The following is a 7,798-nucleotide window of genomic DNA, read 5'->3' as shown; positions in this document are numbered from 1 at the left end:
TCTGTTTAAAACCAGTGTCTGCACTGGTACAGAAACGAGCCGTTGATTCATCCTACCCTGCCGACATAATTCTCTTTATTCGTATTTAAAGATATCGAACACAAACCAGGGGAGAAATGATACAGTCAGAAATCTGCAGAAACCTGCTTCCATTACAGTGCCTGGCCTGCCTACACACATGTGCAGGCGCGGTCACACACACACACACACACGCACACACACACACACACACGCATCGTCCAGGCACACGGCCTCCGGGAAATAAAATGCATTTTTCTTGCCAATTACTGGCATGTTTAAAGTTCAGAGTTGATTGACACATGCTTTCGCTTAATGAAGGTAATTACAAAGAATAACAACTGCAAACAGCTCTGGTCAGTGTCACGGCCTGTCCCGCCGCAGAGACCCCGCCAAGAGCTGTCAGGAGGGCTGTTTTGCCACCACCCATGCGTGAGCGCGTCGGGAAGACGAGAAACAGATTAATAAGCGTCAACACTTTCCTCTAAACACTTGTTGAAAAGAATAAAAGCTGCCGGAGCTGCAGGAAACGACCCGGGGGGGAAGCTTTCTCGGGGTCACCTCCAAAGAGCGGCCCCACCGGGTTCGCCGCGGCGCGCAGGCAGCGGGGGCTTTGAGTAGGTCTCGGCTGCACCTCTACCTCCTCGGGCACAGCCCAGAGAGAGCGGAGTGTCTCTGCCCCACAGTCTGCCCTCGGTGGCACCTACTGTCTGGTCAAGTCCCATGTACCTACAACTCCGGGGCCTCGGGGTGCTGGGCCGCGTGGAGGGGAGACCCTGCCCCACCACGTGGGAACGGTCTCTGCTTCCGGAAAGGGTCTGTGATTACAAGTCCCCCACGAGGAGCCGGGCCTGGTTCTCACTTCAAGCCCCAAAAGTAGAAAAGAGCGTTCCACTCCCGTTAGGTCGATCCTGCCCAGCGTGGCGGGGAAAGGGGTGTCGTGCTTCGGCCACCAGGGAGCGGGTGTTCCCCTCGGCTTCTCACGGCCACGCATTCAGGGCAGACAGAATGCGAGGGGACGGACGGGGGGCATTGAAACAATCAAGCTGTGCACACCGTGAACTCTGTTACCGCGTCGTAATTGTGGGCCCTTTTATTCCAAAGCTGGTTAGGATTTCGGGTCATGTTTTTTATAGCAAGGGGGCAGAGAATTACAGCCAGTGAGTTATATGATCTCAGCCCCGTCATTAATGTAACGTGACTGTGTTTGCCTTCGCGTGACACGCGGCGTTACGAGACCCCGCTGACACGCCAGATGACGGCAGAGCAAATAAACAGAAGGAGGCTCAGGCCGAGGCTCCTCAGCCGGGTGCTCTCCGAAACCCACGTTTCACTTTTAAAATAGAAGGAAACCTTTTCATTTACATTTAGGAGTTGCAAAAAAAAAAAAAAGTATCTTCAAAAATGAACTTTCTCCCGTGGAAAACACGCCTGAAATGCTGTCTGAACGAAGGCGGGGGTTTGTGGGTTTTCCGACGTCTCTCAGAAAACGACCGGCCAGTTTTGTGCGGGGTTGGCTGCAGGCTCGGGGGGCTTCGGCCGCGTCCTGCTTTAATAACGTGAAACTCAACGGACCAGAGTTTCTTCAAAAATGTTCTGATTTCGAAGTTTTGCTTTCACCTGTGAAATAGCTGCAAAAAGGACCAAGAACTCTGTGTGTCTCTAACGCCCACTGTCATGTCCCCATGTGCTTGGAGACCACTGGGTAAGACGCGCTCAGTCGCCATAAAAAGACAGAACAGGTCCTGGTCGCATCTGCTTCTGCCTTCAGGGGCGCCAGTGACTTTGTCTCAACGAAAGAGTGTGTGACGCGGGGCAGAGTCTCTGAGGCAATGCCGCCCAGCGGCCTGGGTCTGAAGAGCCAGCTGCCGGATTCCAGGATCACAGACGCACGGAGCAGGGGCTGCGGGAGGCCTTCTCGGCCGGTGGCCAGCTGCCCCGTCGGTCACGTGAGACAGAGAAAGGAGAACCAGGCGCGGAGACGGGGGACCCTGCACAACGACGTCACCTACGGGTTCCGGAAAGAAAGACAGAGGGATACAGGGCAGCAGCCGGCATGTGCCGACGACACAGCATGTCTGCCTCGCCGGACCCGTCTCCAGGGAGTAAAGCAGCCGCGGCCCTCGCCGCAATAAGCTGAACTCTCGGGGGTGGTGAGGGGGTGAGGCCCCTGCTCACAGAGAGGCTGGATATTTGCACTGACCTGGACGCCAACAGGAATTTGAATCCGCAGCAGACACGGTCAGCACACACCCGTCCCGCATCGCTGAGAGCCCGCGACAGGCTGGGACATGGAGGTGAGCGCGACAGACTCGCATGGCGTGAGACCCCTGAGTGAATGAGATCAGCACGGACCATGATCCCTGCTCTGCAGGACGTCAAGGCGTGGGCCCAGGCAGAGTGCCTGGCAGGGACTGAACAGAGTTCCGGAAGGGTGATGGGGAGCCAGGCCCCGAAAGAGCTGCCAACCCAACGGAGGGTATGCAGAGCCCCCACCATTCCGAGCTCGGCCTGGGTTTGAGGAGGGCCCGTCGCTGTCACGGGGCGGTGGCCCAGGCGGCCTGGGTGGGGAGCCAGGCCACAGAAAGCCCCGAGGACATTTCTGGGACTTTGTCTTAGAATCTAAGGGCACAAGATGCACGAATCTAATGCAGCATCCCTCTCTTATCGCGGGTATTACGTTCTAGACGCCCCTGTGAAGTAGGAACCTTCCATTTATTCTACACTCTTAAACCTACGTGACTTTAACAACAAAGAAATACACAGGCTCAATAGTTTTAAATTGGCTTTGGAGCAGGACAAACCTATGTTCCAGTCCCGAGCCCGCCACTGCCTGGCGCCGTGGCCGTGGGCAGGTCCCTTCCCCTTCCTCTGCCTCCGTTCCCACAGACGACCAGTAACAACATCTTTCCCGTGCGGCTCAGGTGAGGGTGAAGGGGGAGCGCAGGTGAAAGCCCTAGAACAGCGGCGGCCAGAGCCACCTCAGTGCCGGCAGCTCCTGATCAGTGCGGGCAGCTCCCGAGAGAATTATTGGCAACACGTTCCCGTGAGGCAGCCCCACGCCTGTCTGAATCCCCACCCAGTGCTCACCGCCTGGCAAGAACTGTTTAGACGCGAATTAAATCAGGACAACCAGCCAACCAGCCAAGCATGACCTGGCTTCCGCCTCAGGCTGGATGGCGTGGTGAGAAGCAGCCAGGAGTCCCCGCCCGCTTGCGACGTCTCCATGTGGATGTCTCATTCTGTTTTGTCCTGTTTTCCCACCAGGAAAAAACGAGCGTCTGTACCAGCCGCTCCGGCAGGACCCGGGGCTTGGAGACAATGTTCAGGGAACACATAGTAACTACATGGTTCCTGTCGGCCTCTGGGAGTAAAAAATGGTTATAAAATGTCAGAAGATAACTTTTTGAGAGTGTTTAGAGAGCCAGTTCTTTTCACAAGATTAAGGGGGGGGGGGGGAGACATGTCTCACTGGTCCCTGTAGTTCATGCTGAAGTTCAAACCGAGTCCAGGAGCAAGGGAGACCCGCTCCGGCCAGATTCCTGGGAGACACCGCCACCCCGTGGCCGCAGCGAGCACTGCCGCGAAGGCCGGCCTTTGTTCCCCGAATTCTGGCTTTTATTTGGCAAAGCTGTGAACTTTCCCGGATCTTCCCGCCAGGGATGCTGACGGCAGCTCCCGGGCCCGCGGATGAGCTTTCCTTGCTCCGTAGGAGGAACACAAACGGGCCTTAATTAAACCCATAAACGATTTAGACTGTTATTTTTTAAAAACATTTGGATAAGTGATGTTGGGGTGGAAGCATTTAATTGGTAAACATTAAAAGTAGAAACGCCCCACTTCGAGGACCGGGAGGAAGGCGCCGTGGGGTGAACTCTGTCCCATGACAGCAGCGGCTGCCACAGCTGAAGACACTGAGACCCGAAGCCCCTGCCCTAGGCCGCTGCCCTGACCGGGTAGACGTGGGCGGGTTACTTTGTTTTCCTTAGACACGGGCCTCCCTCTTCACATCCAGCTGAACCTACTTGCTCCCACTCACCCAGGCACCAGTTTTTCAGTCCATTTAGTGGGATGCAAAAGCCTATGCACAGTACAGTATAAAGCCTTAAAATATACATAAATACTAAAATAAATGTGAGGTTCCTGCCTCTCGGATTCTCGCCTATCGCGGGACGGGGTGTGGGGCGTCTAGAATGTAACACCCGCGATAAGTGAGGGGTCCCTGTACTTCCCTTTGCACCTGAACCTACCTGAGCCTCCTCGGTTCTGGGAGGAGCTGGTTTCCGAGAAGCAGGGAGAGAATCAGGACTCCCAGCTGGGGGCTCCCAGACGCCGCCTTTCTTCCCTTCTGTTCCTGGTTCTTGAGTCAACAGGCGAGGTTTACCGAGACCTTTGGGGACCTCCCGCGGGGCAGACCCCCTGCCCGTACAGAAGAGGGTGTTGACTCTCCCGAGAAAGCATCACGCCAGGAACGACGGGGTCCTGCATGAGATTTGAGGCACTGGGATCGTTTCCCGTGTTGCCACCGCTTTGCCTGTCACCAAGGAACAGCCGCTGGAAGGAGGGCACGCGCCGAGGCAGCAGGGGAACAGGAGGTCAGAAGGTCCCCACTCCACCCCTCAAATCTCCACACACGGAGAGCGCGAAGGAGCCGAGAACATCGGTCCTGAACCATCACACAGGCGGGAGCTTACGAGGCCCGGGGCGCAGACCCACCTGCGGAGCCCGCTCCAGCCCCGGGCGCGTGGTGAAGCCCCTCCCGGAAGCGGCCGACGTGGACACGTGCAGCGCCGGCAGCCCTGAGCCCAGCGGCATGGCTGGCAGGGGCCTGTCCAGCAGGCTGCGCTCCGGGAACAGCCCAGGGCTCCCACCTCTGACCCTCGGGAGGCAGCGCCAGGTCTGGGGTTTTCCCTCCCGACTGGGGCCGGTGGCCGGACAATCGGAACTGCACCAGGACGTCCTCGTTCGCAGCTGTGCCGACCTGCCGCTCGGGTGGTACCATATGGAACCCTCGTTCGCACATCACGAGGGTCTTTGTGTGTTTGGGGACCTGGGTGTGAACATCACCAATGGGGGCCCTCTCCTTGTTTGGGGGGAGCACACTTCTGGTTTCCACCAGTGGCTGGATGGATAAAGTCCCTCCTTTTTCTCTCCAGTGTGTCTTTTGGCTTTGTTTACAGTATCAAACTTTTTTTCCTACTTAAAGACTTTATTTATTAGAGACAGGGGAAGGGAGGGAGAAAGAGCAGCAGAGAAGCATCCGTGTGTGGTTGCCTCTCGCACGCCCCCAGCTGGGGACCTGGCCCGCAGCCCACGCATGTGCTCCGACCGGGAATCGAACCAGGGACCCTCTAGCTCACAGGCCAGAGCCCAGTCCACTGAGCCACACCCGCCTGGGCTCCACCTTCTTTTCATTGAGACAAACTACAGACCACTTCCCCCTTGTGATAAATAATCCTTACTTTCCATAATGAGGCAAAACCTCAACGTGGTTGTCGGCACCTGGGCCCTGCAGTCAAGTATGCTAATTAGTCACCTGACGAGAGGGCGGGCCAGCGTGGGTTTACAGTTGTTCCGAGGGAAAAGTACCAACTCCTAAGTAACACCACAAACACAGACGCTGTTTTGCAGACCCAACGGCAAACCTGCATGTGCCCCGCCCGTATTTTGCTAAACATTTCAGAGGCCCCCACGGAGCGCACACCCCGCCACGCGGTGCCTCCCCCAAGTTTCGCTCTGAGTCATCACAGACCTAACGGGGGCAGACGGGTTTGAAGGGGCTGCGACAAGGCTCAGCACGTGCAGAACGTTGACTGGCACAGGCCCGTGCCAATTGGGACCTGTGTCCACAGTGACAAGGCTTTGCAGCGAGTGACCGAGTGACGAGGAGCACGGTGGCCTCGGCGAACATCTCCCAATGTCACCTGGTGGTCACTGGTGCCGGCTGGACACCAGCAGAACCAGGAGCGCAGTGCAGGGAACTCCACACCCTGCCGGGGGCTCTGCTGAGACCAAGCGCCCGCCGCTGCGCCAAGGGCCGGCCGTGCCCCGGCTCCGTCAGGAAGCAGCACCGCTCGGGCCGTGAGGGGCACGGGGCTGGGCCCCTGTCTGGTCTGACAAGACGCCTCTGTCTCAGCTCCAGTGGGGGAAACTGAGTCTTCTGCAGGAAGGGAAAGCACCCTGGCCGAGCCAGGAGGCTTATGTGAATATGAATCCCCACCCCCGGTCCTTGGTGGTCTGTCCTCACGCAGATGAGGACTCCAAACCCTCACCGTTTGATTGGCCCTGAAGGCTGTGTCCTGAGGGGTCAGTAAGGATGCGGGTGGGGAAGCCTCAGTCTTGCTGGCTGACACAGGACCCGGAGTCTTGTCTAAGGGCTGCTCAATGAATGGCAGGGACGGGACCGGCATGGGACAGGCTCCGCCCAGGGCAGCTGCTCCTGACGCGGGTGTCAGAGGCCCCTGGGCAACAAGAGCTGCTTGGCTCTGCTTTGAACTTGAGCCCAGGGCGCCAGCGGGAGCCCTCCTCGTCAGGCGGGACCTTTCTCAGCAGCCGCACTAACACCCGCTGCCGGCCAGGGCTGCGTCCTGCGTTCTTCTCACTTAAAGCTCAGACAGCCCACGAGGGGGTGTTACTCGGCCTCTGCAGATGACATGGGTGTGCAGCCACCGTGACTCAGTAGCCTGGTTGGGGGGGATCACGCTTCAGACGTGAAAACGCGTGAAACCTCAGCGCTGGTGGTCTTTCTACTAAAGCGCACGGGGTGGGGCCGTTCCAGGCACACCAGCCGAAAAGGGGCAGAACAACATGTTTTTATTTCTCAGAAGTTGTCGTCATATTATTTTTAGTGTTTCCTAGGTCTGTGTTTGAGCTGCAATACTTGGACAGCTATTACCAAGGCAGGGCTCCTCCTAGCAGTTCTGAGTCAGGAATAAAGTAAATTCAAAAGATCAGTGAAATGAAAACCTCAGGCCCAGAGACAGCCCTGCTGCTGACAGGGTTTATCCAAAGCATTCTAACATTTATTATGCACATGATTCCAGTAGCAAATAGACTTCACCCCACTCATTTACACACTGTATGGCTCTTTTCTTGAGAATATAAACATATATACATGTTACAAAGACACGAATAGTCCTGACCAATGAAGTCGTGGGATAACAGGAAGAGATTAAATACTGAGCACTACACTGAACACCTCCCCACTGACACTCGGTGAGTTCTTCAAACAGGAACCACCTGCAAGAAAAGCCCTTCTGGGTACGGAGCGCCAGGGCCACCCGGCAGAGACCGCCTGTCAGACGCACACAGGCCGTCACGGAGAGCGCAGCTCCAATGCCAAGCGCAGAGTTAAAAAGGAAGAACCCGCGGCAGCCCGCCGTCTGAAGCACCCGGAGACAGCGCACACGGTGAGCACGGCTGCGACTGCAGGACAGGTGTGCGCGCCAGCGTCCCTGACACGGAAACCATCCAATTCACTCAGGGCACAGGCCTCTGTTCCTGCTGGTCACGCCAACCGTGCACGTGGCGCCTGCCAGCAGGAAGGGCACCTGACAGGATCGGCTGTTTGGAAGAACTGTCCTCCAGAAGCCGCTCAAGGTCACCCAGGGAATCGCCACGTGGCTTTTCCAATTACGCACAGGCCCACAGTGCACAACGTCCACCAGCTCTTCTCTGTAAGGTCCCCGAAGTAGAACATCCTCTGTACAACTTGATTGCAGACACGAAGGTTTTTTAAAACTGTGAAACGGCACAAGAACCTTTCATCTTTATCAGATCA

The sequence above is a fragment of the Furipterus horrens genome, unplaced genomic scaffold (assembly GCF_987537825.1).
Source record: "Furipterus horrens unplaced genomic scaffold, mFurHor1.1.pri manual_scaffold_15, whole genome shotgun sequence".
Lineage (NCBI taxonomy): Eukaryota > Metazoa > Chordata > Mammalia > Chiroptera > Furipteridae > Furipterus > Furipterus horrens.
The sequence above is the reverse complement of the archived record's forward strand: the minus strand, read 5'-3'. Positions refer to the sequence as shown.